Below are 21,788 nucleotides of genomic sequence, written 5' to 3'. Positions count from 1 at the left end.
AAGAAAAAGAAGGAAACCAATAGGCATGAACACAAGAGAACACATGTAGACCTCTATGGCCATGGAGTGATTTTGATTCCAGCTGGGTCTCTCTATTCAGCTGCCTTCCCAGGTATGTGAACCAGTTGCCTCTACTAAACATTTTGAGTTGGGCTAATGCCACTTGCAAAAGAACCCCCCAAAATCCTTACAAATAAACATGCTGAAAACCACAGAGTCTTCATTTTTCTTAGGACAAGGAGCAAACATTGCACAGTGGCCCATTTGGGATCTGATCCTAGAACACCCTCTACCTTCATCTCTTACTGCTTGGTCCTTACATGCACGTATATGCACATACACACACACGCACAACTTGGTCATGCACACACAGTCTCTCACACATCATGCCCATGCGATGCCATCACACTGAATGCCAGGCACTTCCTTGAGTGTGTCTGCGTTTCTCATACACAGACTTTATGCTTTGCCTGATGAGTGCTCCCAACCCCCTTCCACCAAACTCACTCCTACTTGTCATTTTGCTCTCAATTAATTGATCAGTTCCTCTGAGAAGCTTTCCTTAACCACCCAAGAAAAGTTTTGGTACCTTCTCAATGTTCCCTACAGCACCATATTCTCTATAATATCACACCGAATTGTGATTACAATTTTCTTTGCTGTTTCTTCTAAGAGACTCCGGGTTGCATGAAGGAAGGGCATTGTCTCGTTGACAGTTTGATCCTAACTCAGTGCCTAACACATAGTGATCACTGGATAAATGTTTGTTGAATAAAAAAAATAATTTGGACATCATGTAGCCAGGATCTAATGAAAAATAGGATCTCACCAATTTGGGACAATTCAGATTTTACCCTGACCTCCCTTTCTATGTCAAACCTTGGGCTCCTTTCCTGAAAATTTTCTGCTATTTTTGACCTCTTGCCCCAGCCCATGCTTATGGCCTTAAGAATATTTTAGATTTGAAAATGAGTGCTACCTTCTTTTTTGGCCTTAGTATATTCCCCCTTGTTTTTGCCTTTTTGACTGGGACCTGCTCTGGCTCCTCTGTCAGTGCCTCAGGAACAATGCAGCTGGTTTCTCTGGTTTGAGGGTCTAACCAGGAGCTGATGCGTATAGTTGCCACCCTGCCAGATTGCACTTGGCTCTGGCAGTGAGAAGCTAGGCATCAGCTGTCAGCTCTATCATCTCCAGCTTCTTCCAACTGGGATCAATAATTCTTTCCTTCCACTTGGTTGGTTCCAACTAATTCTCAGCTAATTCTCTCCAGGATGGCAGTACATAATCAGCTTCAGTCCATAGATGGGTGAAGACTGGAACCAGTGTTTCTGCTGAAAGCTTAGTATTTAATAAGCCTGTGATGAATTCAAGGGCATGTAAAATTATAGCTTCACACTGCTCTGTCCTTATTAACTCGAGTCTTACAAAAGAATGTAACTCATCAGTTTGTCAAAGTACCATTACACCCTATTACTAACATATGCCAACTTCACTTATGTGTATTTCCTCCCAGGTCCCTAAGTGCATGTGAAGTTCCTGCCAGGCCATTTTCATACTGAAAGCAATTGGATTCCATCCTACTCCTCATGGCTTCTTTTCTGCAGAGGTCTTGCTGATAACACAGATTTGGACATCCTGGCTCCACTGGGAATTGACATCAATCTGTAGTGAACCTTAGTTCACAAGGTTTCCTTAGGTCTCTTTAGGCTTATAGGTGTCTTTACCTCTGCCCTACCTTTACCACCCCCCGCCCCCTAGAGTGCTGGCCCTATCAAAGTTCCCTATATGTTGACTGCCTTTCTGCCTACATTCAATCTTGTTCCCTTCCTTTCCTAGTGCAATGTAGTTGAGGATTCAGAATATTTCATGTATGAAGTCAAGTAAGTGGTGGCACTGATTATATTGTTACCACTGGTCATGCAACTTTCTCTTAACTTGACTTTTCCTACCAGTAAAGTTAACATGTTTAAAGTGGGACTATCTCGGGACCCTGCTGATCTCTGATTCCTGAGTTCCATCTGAGTCCTGCCCTTCGATTTCCTTAGTTTTTTCACCTATTTTCTACTTTCTTCAATAAACTGCTTTAGTTCCAATCATACTTCTTTTCCAATCTCACTTCATTTCTTTGCATGAAAGAAACGATTTTAGGCTTAAATGACTGAATACCACGTCTGCCTCATCTCACAGGGTTCAAGGTATATGGCACTAATTGTCTTATCTTTATAATAGCCCAAGAGACTGTTTTAATTTCCTTGTTAATCAGTGCTTATTTAGAAGTTTTTGTGTATGTATGTGTGTTTTACTTCTTTAAAAAATTACTTTTAATGAAAACAATAAAGAAAAGTCAATGAAACTGAAAGCTGGTTCTTTAAAAAGATCAATAAAACTGATGACCCTCTGGTAAGGCTAACTGAGAAAAAAGAGGGAAGAAACAAATTACTAATACCAGAAATGAGAGAGAGGCTATTACTACTGATGATGCCATGGACATTCAAAAGAATATAAACCAATATTATTAACAACTCATGCCCACAATTTAATAATGTAGATGACATAGACGTATTTCTTGAAAGACACAACTACTAACAGTGACACAAAGAAAAACCAGATAATCTGAATAGGTCTATATCAATTAAGGAAATTCAATAAATAACTAATAACTTTGGGAAAAACCCCACAAGGTGTTAATGGTCTGCATGTTTGTGTCCCCCCTCAAATTCACATGCTGAAGTCCTAACCCCCAGGGTCATGGTATTAGGAGATGGGGCCTGTGGGAGGTAATTAGGTCACAAGTGCAAAGCCCTCATGAATGAGATTAGTGTCCTTATAAAGAGACCCCAGAGAGCCCCCTCAGCCTTCCCACCATGTGAAGAATAGCAGAAAGACATTGTCTGTGAACCAGGAAGTGGACCCTTCCCAGACACCAAACCTGCTGGCACCTTAAATTTGGACTTCCAGCCTTCAGAACTGTGATGCATTTCTGTGGTTTATAAGCTACCCAGTCTTGGACTAAAACAAAAGGTAACATGGATTCACTGGTGAATTCCACTCAGCACTTAAGGAAGAAATCCTCGGGGCGCCTGGGTGGCACAGCGGTTAAGCGTCTGCCTTCGGCTCAGGGCGTGATCCCGGCGTTATGGGATCGAGCCCCACGTCAGGCTCCTCTGCTATGAGCCTGCTTCTTCCTCTCCCACTCCCCCTGCTTGTGTTCCCTCTCTCTCTGGCTGTCTCTATCTCTGTCGAATAAATAAATAAAATCTTTAAAAAAAAAAAAAAAGAAATCCTCTATTAAGTTTGTCTATAATCTCTTTCAGAAAATAGGAGAAGGAACTCTTCTTAAATCATTCTATGAGGCTAGCATTACAGTAATACCCAGATCAGGTAAAGGTAATGCAAGAAAGGGAGCTGCAGAAAAATATCTCTCTGAACATAGACACAAATATCTTCAACAAAGTACAGCCAATAAAATTCAATTTTATAAAAAAAGAATTATACACCACAACCAAGTGGGATCTACTCTAGGTATGTAAAGCTTGATGAATAGTCACAAGTCAATTAATGTAATCACTGCACCAACAGGATTAAAAAAAACAACATATAAATGTGAGACCTGAAACCATACAAATCCTAGAAGAGAGCACAGGCAGTTATTTCTCTGATATTGGCTGTCACAACATTTTTCTAGCTATGTCTCCAGAGGCAAGGGTAACAAAATAAAAAATAGACCACTGGGACTGCATCAAAATAAAAAGCTTCTGCACAGCAAAGGAAACAATCAACAAAACTTAAAGACTACCTACTAAATGGGAGAGGATATTTTCAAATGACATATCTGATAAAGGGTTAGTATCCTAAATATATAAAGAACTTATAAATTCGGGGCGCCTGGGTGGCTCAGTCATTAAGCATCTCCCTTCGGCTCAGGGCGTGATCCCGGCGTTCTGGGATCGAGCCCCACATCAGGCTCCTCCGCTGGGAGCCTGCTTCTTCCTCTCCCACTCCCCCTGCTTGTGTTCCTTCTCTTGCTGGCTGTCTCTCTCTGTCAAATAAATAAATAAAATCTTAAAAAAAAAAGAACTTCTAAATTCAACACCAAAAAACCCCCCAAATAATCCAATTTAAAAATGAGGAGAAGACATGAACAGACGTTTCTCCACATAAGCTATCCGGATGGTCAACAGACATAAGAAAAGATGTTCAATATCACTAATCATCACGTAAATGCAAATCAAAACCACAATGAGATATCACTTTATGTGTGTCAGAAGGACTAAAATAAAAACTACAAGAAACAAGTGTTGGTGAGAATATGGAGAAAATGAAACCTTTGTACACTGTTGGTGGGAATGCAAACTGGTGCAGCCACTGTGGAAAACAATATGGAGGTTTCTCCAAAAATTAAAAATAGAACTACCACATGATCCACTAATTCTGCTACTGGGTATTTACCCAAAGAATATGAAAACACTAATTCAAAAAGATATATGCACCCCTATGTTTATTGCAACATTATTTACAATAGCCAAATTATGGAAGCAATCCAAGTGTCCATCAATAGATAAATGGATAAAGAAGTGGTATGTACACATACACACAATGGAATACTACTCAGCCATCAAAAAGAATGAAATCTTGCCATTTGCAACAGCAGGGATGGATCTAGAGGGTATAATGTTAAGCGGAATAAGTCAAAGAAAGATAAAAACCATATGATTTCACTCATATGTAGAATTAAAGAAACCAAACACATGAACAAAGAAAAAAAGAGACACTCCAAAAAACAGACTCTTAACTCTGGAGAACAAACTGAGGGTCACCGGAGGGTAGGTGGGTGGGGGGAGGGGGACGTGGGAAACAGGTGATGGGGATTAAGAGTACACTTGTGATGAGCACCGAGTAATGTACAGAATTGCTGACTCACTATATTGTTCACCTGAAACTAATATAGTACTGTATGTTAAGTATACTGGAATTAGAATAATAAATAATAATAGTAATAAAAGAAATAACATGATGCAGAACAAGCATTTAATAAAATCTAATACCTCTTCATGAAAAAACATTCAGAAAACTAGGAATAGAATGAACTTCCTCAACTTAATAAAGAACATCTACATAAAACCTACAGCCAACATAACACAAAATGGTGACAAACTGGATGCTTTCTCCCTAAGACTGATGATAAAGTCATACGTCCTCTTTCACTATTCATATTCGATATTTTGCTAGAAGTCCTGCTAGTGCCAATAAAAAAAAGAGGAAAAAATGTATACAGATATACAGATTGGGAAGGAAGCAATAAAACTGTTTTTATTTGCAGAGAACATGCTTGTCTATGTAGAAAATTCTAAACAATCAATGAGAAAACTCCTGGGACTAATAAGCAATTACAGCAACCTAACAGGATACAATGTTATACACGCAAACCAACTGATTTCCTATATATCAGCAATGAATAGTTGTACTTGGATATTAGAAAAAAATACCATTTACAATAGTATCTAAAAATGAAAAACTTAGTTATAAATCTAACCAAATATGTACAGGACTTAAATATGAAAAACTATAAAAATCTGATGAAAGAACTCAAAGAAGGATCAAATAAATGGAGAAATAGTCCATGCTCCTGCATTTTTAGGCTCAATATCATTGAGATGTCAGTTGTTTTCAACTGATTGAGAGGTTCAGTGCAATCTCAGTCAGAATACCAGCAATCTATTTTTCAGATAATGGAAACAGGTTCAAAGGTTTATATGGAAAGGCAAAATACCTAGAACAGCCAGGCAGTACTAAAGGACAGGAACAAAGTCGGAGGACTCATATTACTAAATAAACTTCAAGGCTTGCTATAAAGCGACAATAATCAAGTAGCATGGTATTGGTGAAAGAATAGGCACAGAGATCAATGGGACAGAACAGATAGCTCAGAAATAGACCCACACAAATACAATCGACTGATCTTTGACAAAGGAGAAAAGGCAAGCTTTGGGAGCAGCCCCATCGTCCATTATATTTTGCTGGAGATTTGACCCATACCTCGAACATCCCACATCACTAAGAATAACATCAGTACCTAAGAATGAATCCAGCAGAAAGGAATTTTTTTATTATTATATTTGAGAGAGAGAGTGAGCATGAGCGGGAGGGGCAGAGGGAGAGGGAGAGAGACTCTCAAGAAGATTCCACGCTGAGCACCGAGCCCGGCGTGGGGCTCGATCTCATGACCCTGAGATCATGGCCTGAGCTGAAACCACGAGTCGGATGCTTAACAACTGAGACACCCAGGCGCCCCAGGAATATTTTTGTTACTGAAATATTTGGCATTCCACTGCTGAATGACATTCAAAAAGTTTTTGTGTCCACCTGTCACTGTGCCTTGGTACCTTGTTTGGCAGTAGCATAGATGGGGGTATGGCTAATCCTAGTACACACACATTCCTGAAACCTGCCCGTAATTGTCCATCTTAGGACCAGAAATTGAAATTTGTGAGTAGGTCCTCTGTCTCACTCTCTGACATTCATCCGCTTTTGAAAATTGCACTGGTCCTCTTTTCTTTTGGTCTCATTACAGCACCATCTCTAGTCCTCCAAAGCTCCCTCCTATGTGTACAATGAGGCACTCACTAGGGTCAGCTAAGGCTAAGATGGGGGGGTCATTAAGGGGGCCTCTCAACAGTAATTAAATATTGAAGAACCTGGATTAATGGAGCAGGGTATAGTGTGAAGGCTTTGCTTCCTATTGCTCTTGAGTCGTCTTCTACTTGCTTGCGGAAGTACCTTGGTACCAACCTCATAACTCACAGTTAGACCATTAATGGCTTAGATATCCTGGAACAAGCTTTACAAAGTAGCTACCATATTCCCAGAAGGAGGCTGGTTGGACAATGCCAACATCTATGCTCATCCCCCATTTGACGACCATATTCTGACTGTGCAATTAAAACTGACATTTACAGAAGGTACCCTCATGCTTGCTTTCTCCAAGAAGCCCCTCTTCGTATTCTCCAAAGACGAGATAATACTTTGAATAGTTTGTGTTGTATCCGCTTTTGCTATTAATCTCTGAAAAATGATGGGAAATGTTGAAAGACTTTGGGCCATGGCATCAAACTGATATATCTCCTATGGGAGGCAAGATACTATTTTCCTCTTTTTCTTTTAAGCCAGAAGTATTTTAAAATAACTATTGTATAAACTCTGCACTCCAAAATATTGGCTTTCTCATCAACAGAGACAAGAATTTCGTCTGTTTTGCTCTCTATTAAATCCATAGATCCTGAAAAAGTTCCTAGAACAATCACTGGAGAATAAAAACGTTTACTAGGTGATTTATAAAGAAATGCTGATGGACTCACGTGTGAATTGCTCTATGAATAACTTAATGAACAGAGTATGATTTGGTGTTCACTATACAGAATATGGTAGTTACCCACAAACATATTTAGTCTTTCTCATTCCCTACCAAGAGATGGGGGCACAGGCAGTATGGAGCTGAGAATTTCTGCGATTAATCACCAAATGCTTTTACAAGCCCTTGACTTGGAAAGGAGAAGGTTTTCTAGGTCTTCCCCTCAAAGATCAAGAACCATGAGCTTCTACTGAATGCCATCCACATTCCATTCCTGAGGACAAGAGATTTTACTTCTGCTTGAGGCATTCTTTTTCTATTCTCTACTCTTCAGATATAAGAAAATCTCAAAAATGAAAGTTCCCAGAATCTAATTTGAGAGGGGAACACATTGGTTAAAGTCCCTGAGAAGAGCAGGGGTGTGTTGGCTTCTCTCAGCTAATTGTTTCTCTTTGCGGAGGTTTCCACAAGCAGGACAAAAGGAGCATAGCTTCCAGCTCCTGAACCTGGGTGCTGCTGATTGTACGGGGCCAGCGTCTTAAAAGGTTGGAATTTGTTACAAAAAAATGCTTCCATTCCCTCTATGCCACCTGGGTCTGGAGGTGTGTCAGTGACTGTTTTCTCATTGGTTCCAAACAAATACCCAGCAGAGAATTCCAGCGGATGATAAGGAGCCTAAAGCATGGGAAGACTTTGTCTTAAAAGCTGCTCCAATTTTACTGTCAACTCTTGGGACCGACCAAACATAGGTGAACAGAAGAAGGACTCTCTCCTGGCAGGACACAGGAGAGGCTCATTTCCAGGACCTTCTAATCCATCTCTAACCTTTTGCTTAGAGCCCCCCATCATTGGGGATGTCAGGGCTGAGTTCCCTTTCTTATCATGGTCTCATTCACGTGTCTCAGGCTACCTCCGAGGTACCAGATCAAGGATGGTTTGCCTATTCAGCTGTTGCAGTTGCCTGGCCTTGCAAGTTGGCTCTTGGGTAGCCTGTAAAAGTGTTCTTGCACCTTGCTTCCCAGTCTGCATAACTCAAGCCAGGGTACAGACTGGGGCTTTGTCCTATCTGCGGCTCATGGAAGGAGCAACTGCTTCTCTTTGTTCTCTTTCCTGAGTAGCTTCAATAGCTGGATGAGTTGAGTGGAGAAATAAAGACATGTTTTACTCAGATTAGACCCAAAGGATGTCTGCTTTAAGTGGCCTGGTAAAAATCTCTCCATCGTGAAAACTCCAGCTCCAGGAACTATGTACTTTGTTGTGCTATGGTTGGGATATGGCTCCCAATTTCTTCAAACCCCTGTTGGCGATGGGTAGGCCTTCAAGGATGCTTCCAAGAGTGGGCCTCACGTGTTCCATCAGCCTTTTCTCTGCCTCTGAGGGTGGCCCTTGTGAAGTATGTTGGTGTTAGGGTAGAGCATCCTGAAAATAGCTTTAAATGCTGATAATATTATTTCCCTTCATTCATAAGAGACATAACTTCCCTAACAGTGTCCCCTAAAGCTGCTGTGGTCTTGGGAGCTTGTGGGAGGCAAAACACTGTGGGTATACTAAATGCCGTTGAATTACAATGATTTAAATGGTGAATTTTACGCTATGTGTATTTTACTACAGTAAAAATATTGAAAAAAACTATGAAAATTATGACAGTTTCAGTAGAATATTTATATGGTAGAATTGGGAAAGGCCTTTCTATATAAACCTCTTAAAGCCATGGATGAAGAATAAAGAGAGATAGTTGCTTAAAAGTTGAAAGCTTCTCTTTGGTGTAATATGCCATAATAATGTTTATAGGATCTGAAATATATTTGAGATCCCAAGTTAATAGCTTAGAATGTAAATATATTCTACAAATATATCCTAAAAAATAATAAACTGAGTAAAGAACATCAGAGGAAAAACACTAAAGATAGAAATGCTTTTAAATGTAAAAATATGTTGTGCCTCACTTATATTTTTAAATAACAATTTTAAATAAAAATTGAAACAAAGAAATAGTTTTACACATAGGACTAGAATTTATGACATTGAACACATCCCAGCTAGACAAGAGTCTGTTCGTAGACACTCTTACATGCTGTTGGAAGCTTACATTGCTGTAGTGAGTTTGAGAGGTGATTTTGCAATTTTTATCAAAATTAAAAATGTCCTAAACTATGTCCCTCCAATTCCACTTAAATAATTTTATTTTTTATTTATTTATTTTTTTGGAGAGGAAGACACATGGGGCTCCATCTCATGACCCTGACATCATGACCTGAGCCAAAATCAAGAGTTGGACGCTCAACCGACTGAGCCACCCAGGTGCCCCTCCATTTAAATGACTTTATTCTGTAGCAGTTTATATGACAGAAGTAACAGCATGAGTGTTCTAAGGTATATATGCGTAAGGATTTTTATTGCAGCCATATTTGTAATAACAGAATGAATCAAAACCACTGAAGGGTTTCCAATAGGGTAGGAAGCCTTTAAATTAAATATAGTATAGTGGGGTGCCCTACACACACTAAAATACCGAAGGAGAGCTAATAAGGAAGTGCCAGAATAAAAAGGGATCCACTGTATACAATTATGTGGAAAAACAAAGCTGCAGAAGAATATTTATAGTAGGGTCTCAGATGTGAGTCCTGGAAAAGTTAGACTGGGGGACAATTTTATCTCTTATTTATGTACCTCAAACATTTGTCATCATGCCTGAATTTTAATTTGTTTTTGCTTTTTTGAATTTTTGTAGTTTAAAAAAAATCATCATATCTTTCTATCTCTATAACTTTGAAAAACTTTCCTTTTCCTTCCAGGCTAATCATCACTCTTCCAACTCTGTGCTCTGGCACAGTGAAAGACTTACTATTCCTTCTAGAGCCTTTGCTGATTTGCAGAGAATTGAGTTCTTTCCTGATTTCAGGAGGAATTTGCATTGTCTCACCTTCCTCTTTTGACTTTTGGTAGGCTTCTTGCACCCCACATTCTCCAGGGAGCCCCGAACCTCTTTTTTCACACAGGCTAATTGGGGAGGTCAGTGCTGGGACTCGACCAAGATACTTCCTTAGCATGGGTCCTCCAGTGCTGGGGTTTGCATGTATAATTTCCTAATGTGTGCACGTGCTGCCAGAAATAGCGACAAAATCTGTCTTGGGCCACCAAGGGTGGGATTTCCTGATCTGAAATGTAAACGCATGAAAACAAGTCACCAGGTGGCAGGAATTCTGCCCACACCTTCTTACTCCGCGTGCTTCCTGCTTTCTCAGCTGTCTATCCTCATGTCTTCTTCCTTCCTCTGCCACCCTTCTCCTTCCTCTTCTTCATCCTTGTCTTCTGATGCACTTGGTCTTTGTAAATTCAAGGACTCATTAAGGGGAATGGCTTCACGTGTGTATCATAGACCAACAATACACAGCAGCCGGTTAAGGCTTATGTTTGGCCAACTGGAGAAAAGGGTCCGCCAAGCCTGTTATGGATTCACTGCACAAAGGCCAGAGCTGCGGGCTTGGGGAAGGGATAAAAATGATCAGTTCCATTGTGGTCGTGTCCAACTTGAGCTCTCTGTGACATATTCTGGTGGGATACACAGTCTGGGGTATTGGGGAGATCTAGGCTGCAGACACTGGGTAGAGAGTCACCAGCATTCACCTCGCTAACAAGTGGCAGGGTTGGAATACACCCCCAAGGTGTGAGACTCCCAAACCCTGAACACGACTGACACTCAGTGTTGCTGTCTTCTCAGATATCCCTGAGTTCATCTTGAACTTTCTTAACAGCTGTTTTTCATTAATACAGTAAATGGGTAAAAACAGCAACCCGTTATGGGTGTTGGGCTTCCTTAATTATTTGGAAGATTAAGCAGTTGGATGCATCTTTTCAAATGGGGGAATTCTAAGTCTTAGGGCAGTCATACGTTGTGGCCATTAGGCACATGTCAAAAAATCTGAGCTTCAGTTGGTGGGAGCTGGCTGGGTCCTTAGGGATTATTTATTCCTAAGATGTCATTTTCAGATGATGAGGAAACTGATCCCAGGGCTGTGAAGTGGTTGGTTCAAAGTCACAAAAGCACTGGATGGCAGTGAGTCCTGGGTCAGCTTACCCCATTACTCCGGGATGGAGATTGATAGAGCCTCAAAGGTAGGAGGACATCCCTGAGTAATCATAAAGTAACTTAAAGTATAAATAGTTCTACTCCACCTCTCCACCACCGTTTGCCCTCCTCTAAGATATTCCTGATATCCTCAACCCCAAACCTGCAACAAGAGTATTTGTTTGACCAGACAAAGCAAATATTTTATAAAAGACCAAGTCCCTTGCCATGGGTAAAAGGCTGAGAATTAAAAAACTTCTTCCTGTTTATCTTGTTTTACACAATGAGCAGAATAGAAAGTCCTTTATGCAGGGCAATAGGAAGCTCACCCCACGATAAAATTGATCTTATCATCTGTGAGGTGGGGCTCATGAACACTCAATACCTATGAACCTTTTGACATCATGGCTTAGCAGCTTTGCAGCTGTACAAACATTGGTTTAAAGTCTAGCAACACCAATTACTAGCTGTGTGATTGTGGAAATAACTCACCAACCAGAACCCTGATTTTCTAACTTGTGAAATGAGGATTGAAAATACCTATTACTGGGGCGCCTGGGTGGCTCAGTCGTTCAGTGTCTGCCTTCGGCTCAGGGCATGATCCCAGAGTCCTTGGATCGAGCCCTGCCTAGGTCTCCCTGCTCCGCTGGGAGCCTGCTTCTTTCTCTCCCACTCCCCTTGCTTGTGTTTCCTCTCTCGCTGGCTGTCTCTCTCTCTGTCAAATAAATAAATGAAATCTTTAAAAAAAAAAAAAAGGAAATACCTATTACTTACAGGACCATTGAAGTTTAATAAACAGAAGTGGGGGTAGCTCTTAGTCCAATGCCTGAGAGACAGAAAGAGCTCAATAAATGGTTTGCAGAAAATGGGGTGCCTGGAAAAATTTGTTGGGTTTCCAGGGAGCATGTAAAACAGAAAAGAAAGAAATACCACTTAAGAAAAATTCCCAAGGAATGAGTAGACTTGAGGAGATATGGGATAATAAAGCTGAATGATAATTTTGATATGTCCCTGGAAATACTTTTTGTCTTTCTGTGATCTATATACCTAGATTAGAAGGATTATTCCCTTGTCTGGCAGAGATTTGAAGAAGTATCTGCACTTGCTCATACTTTTTTAGTGACTTAAGTCAGTATTTGCATTTATTCATTCATCAAAAAACAATTCTTTAGGGGTGGCTGGGTGGCTCAGTTGCTTAAGCTTCTGACTTTTGGTTTCAGCTCATGTTGTGATCTCACATGTTGTGAGATTGAACCCTGAGTCAGGCTTCGTGCTCAGCAGGAGTCTGCTTGGATAGTCTCTCCCTCTGCCCCTTCCCCTGTTTGCACACACTCTCTCTAAAATAAATAAGTAAATCTTCAAACAACAATAAGAAACAAACAAACAACCCAATTCTTTAGCCCGATTGTGAGCTAGGCATTTTCCTAGACTCTGCAAATGCAAACACAAATTGGAGCTGTTTACCTGCCTTCCAAGAGGCCACAAGTTTGACTCTTTCCCTGCTGCTCTTCCTTGCTACAAACAAGGGAGTAAACTGAGATTTAAAATACAAACCACGGGGCACCTGGGTGGCACAGCTGTTAGGCGTCTGCCTTCGGCTCAGGGCGTGATCCCGGCGTTGTGGGATCGAGCCCTGCATCAGGCTCCTCTGCTATGAGACTGCTTCTTCCTCTCCCACTCCCCCTGCTTGTGTTCCCTCTCTCGCTGGCTGTCTCTATCTCTGTCAAATAATTAAATAAAATCTTAAAAAAAATAAATAAAAAATAAAATACAAACCACAACTTGGAGAGGACTTTGGTGAGCACACAGCCTGCATTCCCAGTGTAGGAATGCACTCTAGGCCATCGTGGACAGGTGGTCATCATTCCTTGTGGAAAACCACTGATGAACACATCTCTTTCAAAGGGCAGCCATGCCCAGTGTGTTCTCGTCTTTACTCTGCTGGCCTTTTATTCAACCCACTTTATGCCTATAACCTGATTCCATTGGTTTCTAATCTCTACTGTGTTGGCCTTTTACTGAACCAACTTTACCCCTAAAAGCTGATTCCATTGGTTTAGTCCAGCCTTAACTCTAATTCTTTGTCTTTATATAGCGGTAAAAAATAACAACAGTGGAGTCAGAAGAACCCGTGTCATCTTGTGTTGCCTCTGACACTTACGAACTGTGAGAGCCTGAGTGAGCCTCATGTCAGAATGGGAATGCTGATATCCACCCAACAGTGTTTAAGCGAGGATTAGATGATGTAGGTTAGGGGCTGACACTGTGCAGGTGCAGTGTTAAGTGGTCATTCCCCTTCTTCTTCTTAGTGCTGACACTTCAGATATCTCAACACACAGATATCCTTTGAAGTCCTCCTGTCTCCAGGCTAAACAGGCCTAATTACTTCATCAGTTCTTCAAATGAGAGGATTTTAGTGTCTATCTTTTCTCTGTCTTGCTTTAGTTTGTCAACGTTCTTAAAATCTAGAACCTAGGAGTAAACCGAATACTTCAGACTTCAGAAGATCATGCCAATTAAGATTAGCAATGCCATTTTCCTTGACATAGGATTTCTGTACATATTCTAGGTGTTTCCCTGCTTTCTGTAAAGTATGATAAAACAGCTCACTTTATTCTATCTTGTACAGCTGAAGTTCTTGCTATATTTAAGGTTTAATTCTTGAGATGGTTTGGCTCCTGCCCATACTTCCTCAGTGCTGAAAGAGGGCTTAATTACTTATGTGGGGATGAATTGAATGCTATTCCCGAAATCAGTTACCACTTTGTGTCTCCTTCAACTTCTGAAGTTGCCCCACCGAGCATGGAAAGTCACTGAATTTTGCCATGTATCTGCAGAGTATTGTACAGAAAAAGAGTTTTGAGTTTTCTAAACTGGGTACTAAAAAGTATAAGACTTTTCCTCCTTGAAATCCCTTGTATTGCATTGGAGGATGATTGTGATGGTTAATTTCTTGTGTCCACTTGACTGGGCTATAGGGTTCCCAGATATTTGATTGAACACCATTTCTGGGTGTGTCTGTAAGGTTGTTTCTCCAAGAGATTAACATAGGAACCAAAAGACTGAGTTAAACAGGTTGTCCTCCCTAATGGGGGTGGGACGATCTCCTACAATCTACCAGAGGCCTTGAGAGAAGAAAAAATCTTGAGGAGGGGAGAATTTTCTGCTTCTGCCTGACTCTTTTCCTGCTGGGACATCGGAATTCCGCAATCTTCAGACTCAGGCTGCAATTACCCCTTCAGCTTGTATGTTTGTCGGGCCTTCTGACCCAGACTAGAATTATACCGTTGGCTCTGCTGGGTCCTCAAGTGCCTACTGTGGGTCTTGGGGATCCTTGGTCTCTGTAACTGCATGAGCCAATACTTTATAATAAATCAATGTATTCATATCTGTAGCTATATCTATGTTATCTATCTATCATCTCCTATTGGTTCCATTTCTTTGGAGAACCCAGACTAATGCAATGAAAAAAACACCCTGTACTTCCCCACCATAAGAATCACCACCCTGTGGCAATGTTTCTTTTTCCATTGACTGCCTTTCCACTAGACTGTAAATTCTGTAATTCTTTTTTGGGGGAGGGAGAGCCCTTGTGACCCCAGAGTGTAGCAAAGTGACTGGTACATAGTAGTTGCTCAGTAAATATTTAATAAATGAACAAATACGTGTTCAAAACTCAGCAATGAATGCATGACTGCATGATCTTGACAAGTGGCCTTACCTCTCTGAGTCTCAGTGTCATCATCCAAGTCATTTGGGGATAACAACAGGTATCTTACAGAGCTGTAAAAACTGAAGTGGTGAATGTAGGCAAGAATTGTCACAGGTGAAAACTAGCTGATTGATAACACTAGGTAATTGATTGATGAATTTTTTGCTGTGGGACTCTACCATTGGAGCCATTCTTTGAAGAACATAATATTTGAGTAAAATAGAGCTTGCTAGTCTCACTGACAAAATTGGTGTAAATGTTTATGATGACATTTATGTAGACTAATTTGAAAGCCATAGGAAGTGGGGGATCAGAGGGTATTTTATGCTGTTCGTGGGTTTGCCTCACTGTTGGAATTGCGTTAGAATGCACTGCAGGGTGTTCTTGCTGCTCCTCTGAGACATCATGGTATAATGCAAAGATCTTTGAACTCTTACAGGGTTGAAATTGAGTCGCGATTTTTAAAATTTATTGCTTGTTAGGGGCGCCTGGGTGGCTCAGTTGGTTAAGCACGTGACTCTTGATTTTGGCTCAAGTCAGGATCTCAGGGTTGTGAGATTAAGCCCCAAGTCAGGCTCCATACTCAGCAGGAAGTGTGCTTGTGATTCTCTCTCTCTCTCTCTCTCTCTCTCTGTTTCTCTCTCTCCCTCTGCCTCTACTCCCACTCAGGCATGTTCACTCTCTCTCTCCCTCTCTAAAATAAATAAACAAGTCTTTAAAATGTATTGCTTGTAGAACTAGAGACCACTGCTCAACTTCCTGAGTCTCAGTTATCTCACCTGCAAATTAGAGATAAAAATGCCTAAAAAGTGGTCACACCAACAATGTTCTTGGGGAGCACATTTGAAACCGTGTTTCTAGCTTTTGGTACAAGCTATCGTTATTTAAAAGCAGCATGAATTTTCCCACTCCCTCTCAGTGTCATGGTTCTCCAGTGACTACGTTTTCATACAGGGATGAAAGGAGGAGATCAGAAGATGGGGATTGAGGGAAGGGCAAAGAGGCATCCAAGGAGGAAAAGGGCACTACAAGGAAGATGGGATTCTGTGTTCTGCTTGATCTACCTCGTCCTATTTCTGGACAGCCCATCTCCTGCTTCTCACTTGTGAATAATAGCCTTTGGCTCTGCAGAATTACTTACCAATGTAACATCCCTTTACTCCTCCATGCCTGCGCCCATGCTGAGGCCTCTGTCTAGAGTACTGCCTCTCCACTTCACAACCTGGAATATGGGAGCTCGGCTTTCAGGGATCAGTTCAGAATTCACTTGCTCTGTCAAGTCTTTTTGATAAGATGGCACAAGCTGGGAGTTGGACATTCCCTGTTCTGAGCTCTGTCAGTAATTTCACTACCCCAAACACTGCTTTAATGCTTTATATTATCAATATTTAAAAAAAAAAAGTAAGAGTGGATACTTTCAACTGAAATTTTGTGGTTTCCCTTAAAACTTTTGAGAGATGGTTCTGGATCTGGATCAGAAGAAAGGACCCAGAGATGAGTAGTTAGTCTGAATATTGAGTGAAAATAATTTGAAGTTGGAGGAAAGGTGGCGATTAGAAGGGATGAATGAGAGATAAAAGGAGAGACAATGAAAGAAGACCACCAGGTGGAAAGACAAGGAGCTCCAGGAGGATGCTGTGAGTGGTGCCCACTTGACAGCTGAAGGACATGTGGGTCCAGCCTTGTCAAAAGATCACTTTTCATTTGTGTTTGGGAGACTCTGCTGCCTGCGTTGTGACCAGATGGAACTGAAATTGTTGGGCTGATTTTATATGAACATCAGGCAATAGCAAAGTTCGGTCTGATGGGAAAGAAGAAAAGCATTACAGGAATACATGATGATATGCAAGCTGACATAATTCATCTGAAACAGAAATGTGGAGCCAGAAGGGACCTGAGGACATAAGTGCCCTGGGAGTTAACCAGGATCCCATGAAGTCTTCACATTTTCCTCATGTCTCCTAAGAGGATTGGAGACCTGAAGGAGCAGGGTGACTAGAACTGACACCAGTTATTCTCAGTCATGCATTTAAGTACCTACCCAAGGCCAGGCACTGAGGGCGGGTCTAGGGATGACAGTGTGGGCAAAACCAGAACTGGTGCTAGACTTCATGGCACTCAAAATCTGGTAAGTGGGATTCTGACCAATCATCACAGATGCATGTCAGCTGTAAGGAGACTTAAGTAAGGCAACTACTCTGTCCCAGGTTCTTTGCTAGGCCCTTGGATATACAGATGGAGAGAATAGAGACCTTGCACTATAACACCTCTGAGTATAGCGAACAGTACTATACATCAGTCTCATTAATGGCACCTTCTCTACTGGGGAGATGTGGAGAAAGTAAGACTGAGAAGCCAATGACAGAGGAAATAATGTGCAATCTAGGAATGCATCTGTCTACCTTAGTGAATTACTTACTTAGGTTTAATTTACAAGAAAAGCCCACTTAAGGCCAGTGAGTAGTACTTTCAAAATCCTTGAGGCATATAATTAGCTCTCCTTTTAACCTTGCCGTCTTGAGAAGGGCAGTTTTTTTTAATGGTGTTAATTATTAAATTGTGTCTTTCTCTTAATAAACTATTCCAAGTGGCACACCAGGGAGACTTCTTTAGCCTTTATGAAACTATCTCTTGTATTCGGCATAAAAGATACAAGAGGCAGAGCTGGTTTGCCTGGCTGAATCTTGGGAGATTTTAATGGCTCACGTGGGACCTCCATGCCATAGAATTCTGGTAATATCCAGGCTAAGGCTGACTCAGAGAGAAAGACTTTCCCAAAGACCTTTTATATCTCAATATTACAACATACCAAACCTCACCCAGTGTTCCCATTCTGTTATCTGTCACCACCGTTCTGTTGCCATCCACTGGTCCACCAACATTCCCAATGGGACAGGGTTGAAGAGAGAAATGGGATGGCAGGAGTTTTATTAGATTTGTCTTGTTTACTGTTCCATTATCCTTTATACCAAGAGTTTTCCAATTCTATGTTCTTGTAACCCCATGAGTTTACCATTAAGTACGGGCTTCCCTTGTTGTATGGCTGCGTTCGTTGCAATAATATAGAAAGGGATAAAGAAAGGGGGGGTAATCAGAAGGGGGAATGGAGCACGAGAGACTATGGACTCTGAGAAACAAACTGAGGGCTTCATAGGGGAGAGGGTGGGGGGATGGGATAGGCTGGTGATGGGTAGTAAGGAGGGCACGTATTGCATGGTGCACTGGGTGTTATACACAACTAATGAATCATCGAACTTTACATCAAAAACCAGGGATGTACTGTATGGTGACTAACATAATATAATAAAAAAAACATTAAAAAAAATAATATAGCACGTGACTCAAATTGATATAAAAACAAAGGGAGCTTAAGTGCTTGTGTAACTAAAGTCTTTTGGCAGTTCCAGCTTCAGGCACAGCTTGATACAGAGGCACAAATAAATGTCACTAAGATCTATACATTCCTTGCCTCCTTGGCCTGCTGTCTTCTGGGTTCTTTTCCACCTAAATTTGATTTTCCTTACAGTCAAAAAATTGTTGCCAGTAATTTCTTAGCTCTGTATGCCTTCGTTTTCATATCCAGATGAAAGAGAGCAACTTTTTTTCAACATTTGCAGTATTATCTAAGATTTACTATGATTGGACTGGCTTATGTCGCATATTCTTCCCTAGGTGATCTGTCTGGTCAGAGGGAAGGAACACTAATTGGCTTAGCTCAGTTTTTATAATCCAACCCAGGAACCTGAGAGATAAAGAGATAAAGTGGCTTTTAAAGATCACAAGGCTATTGATCTAGTAGGACTTTAAACGCATTGTTCTTTCTTGTGCACTACACGTTGCAAGCTACCTGTGAATGCAATGTCCTCCTGTATTTGCGCACTGATGGAGGGGTCTGACTCTTTGCATCTGGTCGACCTGGTCATCTCTCTATTTCTAGTCATGGCTCTTTTATTGACCAGTTCTGTGACCCTCCCTTAAGTCCCACAACCTATGCCAGGCTCCGTTTTCTCCCCTCTCAGGTGTGAAGGAGGATGCTTTCCATCAGGACAAAGGCATTAACGCCGACAGAAACACGGGTAAAATTCAAAAGGTGGAGGTAATTGTTTTTACTTGTTGGAAAGCTCCTCTGTGATGGGCCCAGGTAATCACTGACGGATTCTTCATCTGCAAGCTCTATGAAGATAAGGATCGGGTCTGTCTGGGGCAACTGCTCCTGACCACAGAGCACCATACTAGGTACATGGTATAGTCCCCAAGAGTAATTTGCTAAACAAATAAGTTAATCCACATTCATTAGCCTGAGATTTAGAAGGCTGGAGGCTTTATTACATACAACCTTAGGCAAGCCATTCAACTACAGTGTGCCTCTCTCTCTTTTTTTTTAATTTAGAAATTGGGGATAATGGTAGGTTATGAGAGTCAAATGAAGAAAAATACATAATGCCCCTAGAACAGAAGCTGACACACAGAAAGCACTCACAAAAGGGAGGATGTTAATTACAACATACTGTTGATATCACACATCTTAGTCACAGAGGACAATCCAGTCAGGATTCATTGAGGGCTTCCTATGTTGCTAGTCCAGTGCTGGCCATGGGGTGTACAGATAAAAGTTTGACATTCTACCCTGAGAAATTCCTGATCCAGGGGGGCCACTGGGAGCCAAGCAGGCCTGAATTCTCCTCTGTCCTCCGAGCAGACATTTCAGATTCTACAGGAAGCTGTTTTCTCTTTGTCAAAAGACAGCTGGGCTTTCAGGTGTTGAGATGAGTTAAAACTCAAACATTTGGTGAAGAAATGGAGGGGGTCTTTATAAATAGAAAACAAGTGGGAAGAGGTTTTATTGAGGGAATTAAAAAAAGCTCCTGGGCATCCTTTAAAACAGTGCCATTTCATGGAAATATCCCACTTTGCAGTGGCTCGCTTAAAACGACTTGTCCCCGATTTTGAAAGTTTCATCTATTGCAATGAAGAGAATCTAAAGATGAGCTCCAGTGGCCTCTTTCTGCTTTTAATGAACCAAAAAGCTCAAAGTTTCTATTTTCTATCCTATGCAGAGCCAGGGTGGAGAAAATAGTATTGTAGAGACAGGCAGGCATGAGGTCATTTTATGGGCATTATTTTTACCAGATTATTCTGGAAATGAAGATTTCTTGGGGAGAAATGTACTAAAAACTTAAGTGTTTTAAAAATAAAACTAGAATAAAGAGAATAGAGACCATAGAGTTCACCTAAGTTCAGCTCCATAACTGAGACGATTTCTGGTAGCTGGCTTGACTAGGCGAAACATGGAGAAATTTGGTGAGAACCTACTTAGTTATCCACTCCTGTGCAAGGGGAACCAAGGAAGAGTAAATCAGCGATTTTTCCCTAGGAGGCAATTCGAAACTAGAAGCGAACCCCAAATACCAGTCTACAGAGGACAGTCTCTGTTGAGCTTCTAAAGATGCCTAGTCCCCCCTCATTATGTTCCTCACTGCCTGGGTGAAAGAAGCATCCTTGGGTTCTCCTGGGGAATGCGGTTATGTGGTTGTATATAGGTAAATGCGTTGTAACATTCTCATTTCCCTGATTGTTCTGATTTTTCCTCAACACTTTCCAAAGAAGCTCGGATGTCTTCACCTCACTTACTGCAAGTCATTTATAATCACCCTTCAAGGAGCCAAACAAAGAAACTGTTGTCCAGTCTTCCATAGATCATAATTCCTGAGTTATGGATGAGTCCTGTAAGTTGATGAATTCTGTAGTCATGTTTCCTCAGTCCCTATTATACCTATTAGTCAAGTACTGCAATTCTTCTGGTGTGGAGGCTATTTTCCCTGGAGCAAGAATTATATTTCTTCACTTAGATTGGGCTGAGGACTGACCCTTGTTATTGACTTGGATACAGTGAAGGGTCATGGGGAAAAATCTCGAAGAAAAACAAATGCCGTCTTGGGAGGCATTTGATAAAGTCATCACATGTTTCCAGGCATATGGAAGATGCTCTGCTCCAACAAAATAGACTGGAGTCCCCATGGGTACCATCTAGCCACTACACAGGTGGGCCAGTCTCTCTTTTCCAAGTGATGCTCCATGTGTGGTTCCTTCTAGTGTTGGCTGTGACAGCCTGAATCACAGCCATGGAACATAGAAAGTGATTACTAGGGCCTCTCTGGCCAGAGGGGCACCAAGGGTGTTTTTCTGGGGTGATACAAAAATCAGATCCAATAGAAACCATTTATTTGATATTATGCCAAAGAAATGCTGGCAGTTCCACTGTGTTTTACCATAAGCCATCCTTAAGGCCAGGCTTTGAGTAGGCATTCATATAAGCAAGCTATTTGAATTAGTCAAGATATTGAAATCCAAGTCTTGGGTAAGTGTTCCCATGCTAGTGAATTCTTCCCTGCCCAGTATTATATTCTGCTTTGCCTTCCTCATGACCCACTCATCTTTGTGTTCTTTCAAGTCCTGCCAGGACGTATTAGGTAGATCTTGTAAGTCCTTTAGTGTGTAGCCCTGCCCTGCTGGATCTCTGCTAGCCCTGACTCTAGTTATCAGACTGGAAGCAATAAGAATGATAGAATATTAAGCATCATTTTGCAAGTCACCAGTTTCACTTGCAAAGATTTCTTTTGCCATGAGAAGTGTTCAGAAGATTCTAAGATTCTCAGGCT

This window comes from Ailuropoda melanoleuca, chromosome 9 (genome assembly GCF_002007445.2).
Source record: "Ailuropoda melanoleuca isolate Jingjing chromosome 9, ASM200744v2, whole genome shotgun sequence".
Lineage (NCBI taxonomy): Eukaryota > Metazoa > Chordata > Mammalia > Carnivora > Ursidae > Ailuropoda > Ailuropoda melanoleuca.
The sequence above is the reverse complement of the archived record's forward strand: the minus strand, read 5'-3'. Positions refer to the sequence as shown.